We start from the raw sequence: 14,666 nt of genomic DNA on the forward strand, positions 1-14,666 counted from the left end.
GTATTAATTTTCACATGAAGGGCGTTGCGGAGATTTCTGCAGAATTCTGAAGACTCAGGATCTGTCTGGGGCTATAAATAAAACATTTTACCCCTCCCACACCCCATTCTTCATGCACTGTATGAGCCGGTGATCTATCATGAGCAGGAAATCCCTATAGATTTTGTTTAATGACCTGCAACGGGGATACAATGACACCTGAACAACCAATCATCTAGCCTGTAACTCAATCTTGGTGACATCACAGACTGTGTTTAGCACAAAGAACAAAGATCGCTGGCAGCGTCCATCTGCATTAACAGATGTACACACACTGCTTATACAGGTACAAGCTGTTTATCTCCACACAAAGCACTTGTGTGCTATATGTATGTCAACGTTGGTGGACACTCTATTGTATTATATGTATTGTATATATGAATTGTACTGCATTCTATACTCTGTGGTACTATATTACCTGAACCCAGTTTGTTTTTTATCTGATCATCTTTCCTGTGTGACTGCAGGGAATGTTTCTCCATATATATTTTGGTAAACCAGTGCCATTAAAAAATGTAGTAGCCTATGCTTTTTTTGCATATTAAATAAATACACTATATTATCAAAACATTCACGTTGTAGCTACGGACAGTGAAAATTGTGCAAAATAAATGTAAAACACCATTAGTGTGACTTAAAATATACATGCAATTACAAATGGTTTTTTTTTTTTTTTGCCATATTGTGTAAATGTAATGCTGCTGAATACTCATATGAGGAATGAGGAAGAGTCCATTTATAAACATATATTATAAGATGAGAAGACACTATCACTCCAAATGACCAACTCGTGGGAGTTTAAGAGGAAAGTCTGCTGGTTACAATGAATTTAGGTCTCTGTCAGTATTAATACAAAACACAAAAAAGAAGCTTATGATCATTTAAATACATTAAATTATCTTTTTGTGAAGTTTTCTCAACTGGTTATTATGGCAAAACTGCCATCCTTTTAAACAATTATAGAAAACCTCAGTAGAGGATAAGCAATTTGGATACACATTGTGCCATCGTCATGGAAAATTTTATCAGGTGTCTTAACTTGATTGCTGTATCTTTATGGCTCAATACTGCAAGTCTGTAAATGGAAAAAGCAGAATGCATATTTGTGTTTTTTCCATCCACACCACAGTTTTGGCAGTCTGGAGATAATACAAGGGGTGTTAAATGGTTACGATGGGTTAATTCTAATAGTGAACAGAATGCATCTATGTTTGGAAGACTGGTGGACCCAAAGTTTCTGTCATCAATCACTTTGTCTAAGGTTCAGTGTAGCTGGTGTGGTCTTTCACACACTTTACAAGCACAGAGAAACTTGTGTCCACATAAACATGCATGCACACACAAATTAATTATACATATATAAACCTTTCTCTGCCAACCCCCTTCATCCTATCACCACATTCTCACGACCGCACACGACACAAAGCTCATTTTCTTTATAATAGACTGAAAGGGAATCCTTGAAATTTCACTCAGATCACTTCAATATCCTGAATGGTCTGCTGTTATAGATCACAAAACATAATTTGTCTAGAGAGCAACTAAGTTCTTAGGGTGAGGCCTGTGGATACATAGCAACTAAACCAGCCCAAGCACTTTTCTGTTTCCACTGATCTGAGGACAGTATTTATCACTCTCTGCCCATTCAAAGCTGGAAAAGCACTGCCACACAATCAGCTCTGTGTCTAGCCGAATAGAGGAGAGAAATGACCGGAAACCTGTTGTTGTAAAAGTCATTCAGGCTCAGAGGAGGAACTCCTCTGTCTGAAAGTAGTCCAGCCTTCCTTACAATAACTTGACAGATAGTCACTCTCACTTACAAATGCTGTTTTGCTGGAGATTTTCTGTAAAATAATAGTCATATTTGACTCTTCGTTGTTTTAGAATAATCACATATTATTGCATCACATCACATTACATAATACTATATATTGCATAACGTATTAAGGTGATATTTGACTGAAAATGCTAGTTAGTTATAGCTTATTTGAATATTTACAGTTTATTGTCATTCTTGTGTGTGGTTTTTTTAATCTGTTTTAGACTTTAGCTCCATCTAGTGGTGATGATTCTAAGATATTGGCACTTATAACGTAAACAATCCTGCAGCAATACACACGCACTGACTTTAAAGGGGACATTTCACAAGACTTTTAAGATGTCAAATAAATCTTTAGTGTCCCCAGAGTAGCCTACGAATGTGAAGTTTTAGCTCAAAATACCATATATATATATATATATATATATATATATATATATATATATATATATATATATATATATATATATATATATTTTTTTTTTTTTTTTATTATAGCATGTTCAAATTGGCACTTTGTAGGTGTGAGCAAAAATGTGCTATTTTTGGGTGTGTCCTTTTAAATGCAAATGAGCTGATCTCTAAATGGCAGTGCCATTGTTGGATAGTGCAGATTAAGAGGCTGTATTATCCCCTGCTGACATCACAAGGGGAGTCAAATTTTAATGACCTATTTTTCACATGCTTACAGAGAATGATTTACCAAAACTAAGTTACTCGTTTGTTCTTTTACACATTTTCTAGGTTGATATAAGCACTGGGGTCCCAATTATAGCAGTTAAACATAGAAAATGTCTGATTTTTATGATATGTCCCCTTTAAGTGACAAAACAGTGACTTAATTTTATCATGGTTAAGAACATGGATTTGAAACTGGATAGCAAGTTTTCATTTGAAAAGCAACATTTCCCATATTTGTCGCACAGCATTCTTCCAGCACAGAATTATTTCATAAGTGCAGCACATGTTTTCTGCTTCAAAAAAAATATACATACATTTATCGGGCGGCAGTGGCCTAGTGGTTCATGTAGGTTGTCTACAAACCGGAAGGTTGGTGGTTCAATCCCCGGCTCCACCGCGGGGGCCAGCCGTGAATAGTTGTAATGCAGTGACAGCCAATCAAATTGAAGCTTTTCTGCTGCTGTCCTGGGTGCTGGAATGATGTCACAACCAATCATATTTTTCACCTTTTTTTTTTATTTTGGCTTGGACCGGGGTTCGAATCCCACGCAAGGCACTATTGTTTTACACGTTTGTGTGCAGTTTAAGCATAATAGACACATAATATAAGAATTTGAAATTATAACATTAACTTATCTCTAAAATGTGCTAGTTTTATCTGCATTTGTGTGTTGTGTCAGTAGAAAATGTTGACATTATGATATAGATTTTATCAAATGTGCATTAACAACAAACCTATAAGGAGTACATGTATATAAATATTAAATCATTACAACAGGTGGGCAATTGTAATAAATAAACTAAGTTTTTATGAACAACTTCTTTATTTGTTTCCTAAATTAAACTGGTTTAGTTATTTTTATTTGTCAGTTTATTTAAGACAACTGTTGTACTATTTTGAATTTGACTATTTTAATAACTCTTTACAGATAAAATAAATGTTAAGTGAAGTAATGTCAATATAAGATAGAAATAGCAAACAGACACACTATACAAACCAAGACATGTTTCAAAGAATGTTTTGTTTTATTAACCCTTTCAATAAAAGTACACACACAAGCAAAATGTCTTGCCAAGGGAATGTTACTCATTGTTAGTCACTCAATGCTATAAGCTTTAAACACCTTTGTAGAGCAGTAAAAATACCCAACAGGGGCTTGCTGATAAAAAAATTAATAGAGAAGCCATCTCTATCATAGTGAGACTTTGGCTGTCCACAGGCAAGACACATCTTTGTCTGCTTTTTCTTCTGCTCTGGCTGTTGTTGTTGTTGATTCCTCTCCATAATACCCTCAACTACTTTCTCGATGGTCTCTTGAGTAATTGGTGTGGTCAGAGCAGGTGCAGGTGGGTTTGGAATGGCAGAGTTCATTGTTACCACTGGCACACTGGTGGTCTCACTCCCCTCTGTCAGGGAGTGTCAGAGGTGCTGTCTCTGATTAAGTTTCTCATCACTGGTGTTTAAAAAAGAACTGGTGTTCAGCAGTTTGGCTTAGTGCTTAATATATTGTGAAATGTGTAGTTTAGTTTTTAGATGGAGCATGGTGTTTGGATCAGTGCAGGAGTTTTGAACCATTGCTGCATACTGCTGATCCACAAGCTTAAGGATGTCCTTCTTCTCATGATGTTTGTTAAGCAATTTGTCAATGGCCTCCTTCATTGGGGATGTCCATCGTTTGTGGTCTAGAACAAACACCCTCCCACCAGTCTTCACTAGTCCGGTACGGGCCTTTGCAGGTGAGGCCACTACGGGCAGCAGGGGAATATGTGTGGTTTCTACAGCAAGGAAAATAGAAACATTAATCTGTTTGTCCTGAATAAATTATAATAGCATTTGGTAAAACAGTGTGTACTTTAAAATATATACCTATCTCTGTCTGAGGCTTTATGCAGGCACTTTAAGGCAATGACACCGATGGCACAGGCAGCACGTCAATGGATTCAACAAGAATAATAGCACTTTCATCAACAACCTGTTATAATTGTAGCAAGTGTTTAGTGTTATGTACAGAGAATAAACACATTTCCTGCTGTTCATTGTCATATATTTACCTGGTTTTGACTGCAGCTCTACATCAGCACAATGATATGAGGACAGCAAGGGCACATCAATGGTGGTAATCCTACAAGAATAAAATAGCATTAAGAGTTTTATTTTAAAGGCAGTGAGTGCATGATAACTTCAGCGCATGTTTTTCTTTCTTAAAATATTTACCTGACCCTGGCTCATCATGACTTGATGGCACAACAAGATCAGCAGAAAGGTCTCCAGCCTGGGCAGTGGGCTTGGGCTACGCTTAGCTGGATGCAAAGGCAGATCTGTCTTTCTCCTGTGCTTTCTCCAATAAAGCACAACAGGACGACATCCAGGTTCAACAAACTCAAACCTCTCCTGAGAATCTTTGTTGGATACCTGAAGAGCAGGATACTTAGGCATGCCTACCCTCTCTAGACACGGTATTGATGTCTGCAATAAGAGATGAGTCAAACACACCAGGGAGATTAACACCCAATGGTTTTAGGTCCACCAGACGTTTCAGCGGGCCACTCCAATCATCCCCTGTGTTTGAAACAGCTCCGAGGAAACACGTGTGCCAGTGATCCATTGAGCCTAAAACACCTCACCTGTCTACACACTGGAACTGTGCCTTCTCCACATCTGCAATTTTGTACTGGTTTGCTAGGCCCTGGTACATGGCTGTGTCTATCAGCTCTGGCTGAGGAGGTAAACGCCACAGTGACACGGTCTTCATAGGGTTGCTCACAGGAGTGGAGCCTGGCCATAGACCCATTTATTCCAGCTATGTTTTCATCCAGATCCTCTGCTGATGAGAACAATTCCAGTGAAGCACATCATGATCATAGTCAGGAAGATGTGGAGAAGCTTTAGAAAGGGTTCATGTGTCTGAGTATGATTGAAATTTAGAAGAAAACATATGAATTATAATCACGTTTGTATTTTTGAAATATTTACAAAATGCTCTGTTACTTTGAACTTTCTAATGCAGAGATGGTGGGCTGCGCACAGAAGAACCAGAAGCAGAGGATCATGGATCTGAATGCACAAAAACAATTAACAAGTTGTAAAATGTTCTAAAACAAAAAATACAAGTAAACAAAGAAAAACAACTACAATATTACCATGTGATGCCTCTGCTGTTTGTGGGACACTACGTGATGTGGTTCCTGAAGATGAGAGAGTTTCTAAAAACTAGAATTTAAAAAGGATAAAGGATTTTCTTTTAAAAGGATATATTAATCAATCCAAATATAGAGTTGATTCAACATAATCCTGTCTAGTCCAATCGAGTGCAATACACTCTTACCGTTTTTGCCACAGTCCTCAAAAGTAAGTGTCCTGCGTGCAAGAAAGTTGTCTACAACGCTGTGCTCTCCTGAAAAACAGTGTACAATACATGTAAGCTAAACAGTTAAGATGTAAATGTGGGCCAAGATAGAATCTCCCAAAAACCTGACATAAAACACACCTGTAGCTGAAACACTTTTCTTTGATTGTGTGAAAGGTGATGGTTCTTACTCAAGAAACATCAGCTCTTTAAGAAGGGGTGCAGGTGTTTTCAAAAAACAAAAGATTATAACTACAGTATACAGAACTCAAATGTTTGATCAAAGAGACAGAAATACAGTATATTTACCATAGACTGGTGACTTTATAGTGTCATCACAAGGCTTTGATAGGAAAGCAGGAGGTTCTACAAGACACAAATCTTGTTAATAACAAACAGTTTTAAGTGATCTGTTTACATTTAAAGGAATAGTTCACGCAAAAAGCCTCATGTTGTTGTAAACCTGTATGAGTTTCTTTCTTCTGTTGAACACAAAAGAATATATTTTGATAAATAATGTTAGGCACACAGTTGACGGTACCCACTGACTTTCATAGTATTCGTTTTCCCTACTATGGAAGTCAATAGGTACCGTCAACGGACCGCCCACCATCATTAATCAAAATATATTCTTTTGTTTCTATTTCAGATGAAAGAAACTCACACATATTTAAACAACATAAGGCTGGGTTAATTAATTTTCATTTTTGCTGAACTATCCCTTTAAATGTGTACATAAAATGTCAAACATCACAAACTGTGGCAGGGAATGTGAAAGGGCAAAATGCAAGAACATGCATTTCCTCATGTGTTAGTAGACAGAAATGTTTATGTTTCCAAAAAAGTGGACACTTACCCTGAACAGGGTTTGTATCAATTCATGATAGGGATGAAATCAATCTACAGGCTCCTGAACTGTTAGTATAATGCCAACGGCACACACACTATTGTTAATGAAACATGGCCAAAACGAAACCCTGAAACAATAAAAAGATTTATATTCAGTTTCAGAGAGCATTTCATCTCAGTTCATCAGTTTCTACTCCAGCGTTGAACCTAAATGTGTAAAAACCTTTTCCTTTTTCCATAGAGCATCTCACTTCAGTTGTTGAGGATGATGATACTGTAGTTAACAGAACATATATGACACATAAAAATATATTAAACATTTGTGTATTGTTTGAAAAAAAAAACTAATAATAAATAACATGCACTCAATACAGAAAAATACTTACATGGTACCTGTAGTTTAGAGGGGGTGATGCTCAGCATTGAACACTCAAACTCTGTGTCTTCATCCATTTCTGTTGTAGACAGAAGATAATTACAGGGTTGCTTTAACACTCTTCTTGAATATTTTTCCAATTTACCTCCGCGTTAAAGGTATAGTTAACCCAAATAATTTACTCACTATCATGTTGTTACAAAGCTGTATACATTTCTTTGTTCTGATGAACATGAAGGAAGATATTTTGATGATTGTTTGTAACCAAACTGTTCATGAGACCCATTCACTTCCAAGGCAGGAAAAAGGACTAATAAAGAAGTGAATGGGACTCACGAACGGTTTGGTTACAAACATTCCTCAAAATATCTTCCTTCATGTTCATCAGAACAAAGAAAAGTAAACAGCTTTGTAACAACATTAGGATGAGTAAATTACTAAATAATTTTCATTTTTAGGTGGACTATCCCTTTAACTGTATAACAAGATACATAGAAAACAATGCAATCTTAATGCATGTTTGTGTGATTATATGGCAAGTATTCTTTTCTGTGGAAAAAAATGACTGACCTGTGGGTAACCACAGATGAACAGTCACCTGACTGTTGCTGCTGTCTCAGTAGGTATTGCTGCAGCTTATAATTCTGTGTTGCGTTTGCCAAACTGCAGAATGTATTCACCAAATACTTATTTTTTGTCTGATGCATCACCTCCTCCTTGAAGTACCACAGTCAAGGCATTTTGTCTAACAAGCTCCTCCTTTATTGGTGCTGATTTGTCCTTCAGAGGCGGGTTGTTTTTGATAACCCTGGCCTGGTCAGTTGGTTCCTGAAGAAGATAACCCAGTGGTCCCTTACGGAATGCAACTTTAGCCCTTTCTGGGAGAAAACTACCTTTTTGTGCATGATGACCTGTAAAACAGGAAAAGCACAGATTTTAAAATAAAGACTTTTAGATTAAAGCATTGTAAAGTGTCAGGTATGTTTGGATATGCAATACAAATAATGTTATGCTGCAACACTGAACTGCATATTTTGTTTTCCAATACAAATGAAACATTTCACATTAAAAGCAGTCATGTCTTTTACTACAGTTGAAAGAAAAAACGTGGTTACTGTAGTAAAACCATGGTTATGACAACCATGGTTTTCAAAACCCATTATTAAATCATGGTTGGTGTAGTTAAACAATGGTTTTGTTCATAGTAATCAATACATACACAAAAAAACATAGTTACTACACTTTTTATCACAATAAAACCATGGTTAATTTTCGTAAGGGTTTTTACGGTCTATGGACATTACGTGCATGTTTACAGAAACCTAAAGTGTCATAACCTACTAATAAAACGCAATACATGTATCGAGTAGTAAACATAAAAACTACATTAGGCTACATGACGTACGTAAATTTAGAGAGCCTGTAAATAATATTCAAGTCCTAAACATATATGTAAACATAAACAGCGTTTTACAGAAACGAAATATTACTGCAATGAATGTGAATTATAGTCATGTTCATTGATATTTCACCTTGCAAACAGCTTAATGATGCGTTTTAGAGAGACATTTGATTACAATCTCTGACAACGCGACACTGGCACGTTCACAAAAATCCACGCATTTCAACAGCTGCAGCAATCAAACGTTTATGTGATGTGTACTATAAACTTACCTTTGAGAAGTAAAGCAGGATTGCAGAGTCGTCTTTCCAACGAGGAAGTTAAAATGACTCAAATTTCCCGGCTATGCAAAACACGGAAGTGCGCCGCGAGAGCGCCAGTGGCCGAAAATATATTGCATCCGTAGTGTTTTAGCACTACCATTGAAAATGAATGGGATTCGGTTTAGGGCCGTTTAGCTAAAGAATTCACGGCGGCCGCGACCCCAGCTGCTCCCGACGAGCTGGCTGGCGCCTTGCATGGCTGACACCGCTGTCGGTGTACTATTATGGTTTGTTTACATTTTAAATTCTTGCTGATAACTTCTGGTGTATAAGCTATGTTTGTGAACAACTAATCCTTCTCATACATTGCAGTGACAAAAAAACTGTTAAGAATTCCTAAAATGCTTTATAAAAATCCTCTAAATGTGTTAGCTTATAAACTTTGAAATAATCTTCCTATTTAGGAATTAAAAGGAGGGCCTGCACTGTACTGTGGGTGGGCTGCAAAACAGAAATGGCCTTACTTTTAAAACACTAAAGTATGTAATGGTAAACACCTTGTTTATTAAAATCATCACTTTTTAAGCATTGTGTGGGCCTAAATGGACCCCAAGAACAGGTCAAAAACTTTCTGGAAATGAAACCATAACAAATACAATTAGAAGTATGTGGATGGTGGTTCACATGGCTAGTTTTAAAATCTTTTAAAATCTTTTAAAATCAAACCCTCAAAGATAATTCTTTTTAAACCAGGCTTTAGTCAGCGTTTTAAACTAACCTTTGAATTAGACTGGACCCATTGTGCCCTTAAGACCCCTAACTTTAGATGAGAAGAGGTGCTCGCCATCTGATTGTTTTCTACACTCTTATAAAGGATGTGTTAATTTTTTACACATCTTTTTGTGTTGAGCTTTTAACACATTAGGTGTAATGCGAAATGTGTTGTTTCAATAATAACACACAGAAATGGGTGGATTCTATAATTGCTTTTTGGTCCATGGTCACAATTATGATTACATGACACAGGTTGTTGTTTTTCTTTTGTTACTCATACATACATATTAGGCAACATAATTCTACATTTTAAAAGACTTTAGTATGTAAAATTGCAAATATCAGTTTTCAAGGAGTGTTACAAAAACCTATAGAACAAACAGTTGTAAAGCACACTGGAAATATTTGTAAATGGCAGAATAATGCCACAGTGTGCTTATATCTGAAATCTTAAGTGGTTTGTAAGGACGACAACACAACAGAAAAATAAGACAACTTGCACTCTTACACAAATCATGCATCATCAGACACATTTACCACACACAATCACACTCTCAGTCCGCTCCAAGCAGTAACAAAGTAATAGTCACATTTCTTCATTAAGGAGATAAGAAAATATTAAAGGCATCAAGAGATGTATTCACTACACTACAGTATTGTGGTTTATTTTTTATTTTTTTAGGCACACTTAAAACTTACATGAAGCTTAATCCCTAACACAATATATCCACCAGGTGGCGCATGAAACAGCATCATCAGAATCAGAATGTTACTCAGGGCTTAACATTAAAGGACAAGTTCTGTATTTTACACTTAAAGCCCTGTTTTCAGATTGTTAATGATGAAATAGAACGGTTTCGACTGAAATTTGGACATATAATGCTGGCCTGAGAATTTTCGGGTGTTTGTTGTATCACCTCCCACCTCTACATAGGTGCACTGGAACAATCCTTCCTAAAATGCATTAAACTTTCGTTTACAAAGACGTGAAACTCACCGAGTGGTCAGGGGTGTTCACTGATATGCTCAGACAAACATCGCTGCAAAAGACGCATCCCAACAGGTTTTATTGTAGTTTTTGCCAACTCCATTGAGTTGTATTAGATGTGCTGTGAGGTACGGTATTACTCCGTGCCGGGAACGTTGTTTGTATTCTTGCAATTGGCAAAGTCAGATTATCGCCACCAACTGGGCTGGAGTGTCTATTATTCAAGCTCTAAGCGGAAGAATATACGAGTGTGAGGCGTTTGGAAAAATAGGTCCACAAGTTTACAACGAATGCTAAAACACCTGTTGGAAAGCATCTTTTGCAGCGATTTTTGTGTGAGCATATCAGTGAACACTCCTGACAACTCGGTGAGTTTCACGTCTTTGTAAACAAAAGTTTAATGCATTTTAGGAAGGATTATCCCACTGCACCTATACACCCATTGTAGAGGTGGGAGGTGAAACAACAAACACCCGAAAACTCCCGGGGGCCGCATATGTCGAAATTTCAGTCAAAACCGTTCTATTCCATCCCAAACAATCCGAAAACAGGGCTTTAAGTGCAAAACACCGAACTTGTCCTTTAACACCCGCCAAATGCAGGTAAAATTCGGCTGCAGCTTCATAATATTGGCTTATTCTTGCCTAATTAAAGTAAATCTTAAAAAATGGTCCAAATTGTGCAAGGGAAGACAGAGGGTCTTGCTCTTTACCAGATAATGCTTTGACACTATTTTACTATGTAGTTACACAGGAGATCATTCAAAGCGAATATAATGTTGGAATAATTTTGGAATTTGGCAGAATTTAGCCTTATTATTTCTATAATAAAGTCTCCATCGTTATAATAACTCAAAGAGGTGTGCCAACAAAAATCAACTTCAGGATTCCCCATAACAAGTACATATGCTATTTCAGATGTGGTCATGTGGACATTTCAACAAAGTACAACACAAATACATGCTAAAGAATTTGGCGTTGTAATTCAGATTCATAAGCCTACAGCATATACTGTATATACAATACATTATAACTTGAACATTAAACCAAACAAGACATTTGAGACCCATTCTAATTTTGACATTAAGGATTTAAAATGAAAGGTCATGAGAAGTATTAAGAAGCATTATGCCAATCAAATTGGTGAATTTATCAGATGACACCATGTATTTTATAGACATCTACATTTTCTAAATTTCTCTCAGTATTGCTTTTTATTTTTACATTTATTTTATATTTTACAGCAGCCTCAAGTCTTCAGCTTTAAAACAATGATGAATTGTTTAGCTTTTTAGAGAAGTGAAATGTTTTGAAGGCAAGCGGCTTTGATTATCAATTGGATTGCTTTAAGAAGGAACTATTCGCGTAATATTGTTTCTGAAGAAAGTTGCACTGTATCTTTCTTTATGTTGCAGAGCTGAACTGTACTGTACTGTACTTAGTGAAATGAAAATATCCCAAAAAAGACTTTCTTTCATTAAGCATTTCTTTATTAGGTCATTCTACTTTGCACAAGCAGGAACAGGAACATTAGAAACCTAACAATACTGTACAACTGTGTCTAATAAACATACTAAATATGTATTGCAGCCACATCCGTTTTGTGAAGTCAATTAATGCACTGGCAACCAAACAGACCAAAACGATCATTTGGTTTAAAATTCATGGTTTGAATCAGCATAACCAATGCAATTAATATTTGTATTAAGTTAATGAAGTTAAAATACACAAAATGTGTTATTTTAAAATGGCATGAAATGTAAATTGTGTCCAAGTAACAAATTTGCATTTACTCAACATTCACACAATATTTTCATTTTATTACATCAATACATTTCGCTGGAACACTTAATACCATTATTGTCTTTCTCTGGCTGTTTATCTTTTCTTCGAAGTCTTTTAAATGAAAAAGCATAGAGGTACGGGTTCACGCAGGTGTTGAAGGAGGCAAAGCCTTCAACAATGTGTCTGTGACGCTGTGTCAAGTCAAGCAACTTCTCAGATGTGTGTTGGTATGAAAACTTCAATATTATGGCCGTTATCTCAACAAGATTAAAAATATGGTAAGGGACCCACAATACAAAAAAGCCACCAAAATGCAAGTGACCATTTTAGTCATCCGTTGGTGTCTCAAGAATGCCTTTTGGTTTACTTTCTTATGAAGATAGAAGTAAAAGATTAGCATTGTAAAGAATGGAACGATGAAGCATAACACAGTCTCAAAACACAAAACGAATAACCTCTCAGCTCCGGATAATATGGAAATCTCACATCCTTTTTCTCCAGCATCATACATTAACGAATACGGTCCAGAAATGACAAGGGATATTGTCCACAGACTGACCAGTAGAGCCTTTTCTCCTCTTCTGCCCAGCTTGGCCCACTGGTGAGTATACAGAACCTGCAGATAACGTTGAACACTCATCAGCGTGACCGTCAGAAGGTTGGAAATAACACTTACGTAGAGTATGACGATAAAGAGCCTGCAGGCAGATTTACTGAGATTCCAGCCATTCAATTGATTATTGATCCAGAGTGGCATTGTGAGCAAGCATATGATGTCAGACACAGCCAAATTGAGCATCAGATGTAAAGTGAAGGATTTCTTTTTGAAGCATGTTAATATAATCACCACTACCGCCAAATTTCCTGGGATGCCAAGTATCATGCATATCCCAAAAATGGCACCACTTGTCTTACTCTCAGGGGTCCATTGTGTGAAGTTTGATTGAGAGCCGTCTGTGCCTTGCATGATGACCGTGCTGAAGGATTGTCAGATGGAAAGTGGACCAACTTGACACTTGTTTCACTTGCACATTGAAATAGGAAGTTGAGTGTACTGTAGGCTATGTATGCATTTAGAATATATCTATATAAGTACTTTCTGTGTATATTTGCAGTGTCCTCAAGTGTGGTCACGTCAACATCACAAAACAATTTACACCTATATATTTTTTAAAAGTTCAAACTCCTAAAGTCCTTTAATTAAGGCTGCACTAAGGTTTATGTATAAGCAATACCCAGCAAACAGTAGCGTCATTTAACATCTAGGTTAACTATAGACACGATATAGTCCGGCTATGAGTAACCAATATTTAGCCAAAATGAACTTAAATTTGACTACATGTTGTACTTGCCAAAATAACTTGCGAGATGAGTGATATTCCATTAGCAAAGTAAACTGTGATTACAATGTACTTGGATTAATATTTTATTTCATTTATTTTGGGCTATGGTTAAACGTCTAATAAATGATCACTGACAGCCCAAATTTTGCCTTGTTTTAGCCAGGACTAGGCCTTAGTAGTTAAACTTAATCACATATAATAAAAAAACAGACTTTTCCCTTGTATAAGTGCTATAATGGGGTCCCCAGTGCTTCTATCAACCTAGCATATGTGTAAAAGAACAACCCAGTAACTTAGTATTGGTAAACCATTCCCTGCAAGCATGTGAAAAAATAAGTAATTGAAATTTGGCTCCTCTTGTGATGTCATAAAGGGATAATAACAATCAAACCACAGCACTGCCATTTAACGCAGGAATCAGCTCATTCATCTTTTCATTAAAAAGACACATTTTTGTTCACACAAGGCAGCAATTTTAACATGCTATAATAAATATAAAACATATGGTATTAGGAGCTTAAACTTCACATACACACTCTGGGGACACCATATTTATTTTACAGCTTAAAAAAGTATTGTGAAATGTCCTCTTTAAGATAAATTAATTTATCTTTAATTTATAAATAAATATGCCTGTGATCTTATCTTTTATAAAGTAATGCCGTTACTGGTGTGTATCTTGAGACAAATCAATGGCAATGGCAAGTTATTTTCAGTTGAGACAGATAAACATTTGTCTTAGCCTTGAGCCTTGTCTGTGAAACCGAAAGGGTATCATATATATATATAACTTCTACTTCTTTTAAACCTTCCTTATTTATAGTTCAAACAGTCTAGAGTCTGTATGTGCATTTTTTATTTCAGCATTGTTTCACTTTGTTCTTTAACAAGACGTACACTTTCTAATCTTTGTAATTAGTAGTTTTCCCTACTAATTTTGTTTTTTTCCAAACAATTCAACACTCTTTGGTATTTGATAAATAATGAAATGCAAATAAACT

General features: G+C 36.3%; 1 pseudogene; it reads right to left on the reverse strand.

The window, feature by feature from the left end:
* Window positions 1-12,286: 12,286 nt before the first annotated feature.
* On the reverse strand, window positions 12,287-13,446 carry LOC129447096 (leukotriene B4 receptor 1-like; annotated as a pseudogene).
* Window positions 13,447-14,666: the final 1,220 nt, after the last annotated feature.

The sequence above is a fragment of the Misgurnus anguillicaudatus genome, chromosome 21, assembly GCF_027580225.2.
Source record: "Misgurnus anguillicaudatus chromosome 21, ASM2758022v2, whole genome shotgun sequence".
Lineage (NCBI taxonomy): Eukaryota > Metazoa > Chordata > Actinopteri > Cypriniformes > Cobitidae > Misgurnus > Misgurnus anguillicaudatus.